The sequence below is a fragment of the Dama dama genome, chromosome 14 (assembly GCF_033118175.1).
Source record: "Dama dama isolate Ldn47 chromosome 14, ASM3311817v1, whole genome shotgun sequence".
NCBI classification, from domain to species: domain Eukaryota; kingdom Metazoa; phylum Chordata; class Mammalia; order Artiodactyla; family Cervidae; genus Dama; species Dama dama.
In genome coordinates this window covers 35,955,839-35,956,105 of record NC_083694.1, presented here as the reverse complement: position 1 = coordinate 35,956,105, position 267 = coordinate 35,955,839, and positions in this window count along the sequence as shown.

Here is a 267-nt window from a genome sequence, read left to right as displayed (position 1 = left end):
CTGTAGGAGGATCTGGAGAGAACTTCAGAAGATATCCCTAAATGCTTAAATTTTTTTCAGTAGAAATAATCAGCTGAGGTTTGTATGTCACGAGCCTCATCTTAACACTCAAGAAGACATAAATATACATTAAGAGTTTATGCTAAAAAAAAAAAAAAAGTTTATTCTCTCTCTCTTTTTTTTAACCACTTTTGCTATACTAAGATAATAAATCTGGCTTCTTCTGGTTACTCAAGATGCCAAAAATAGCAGAGCCAGTGAACCCCA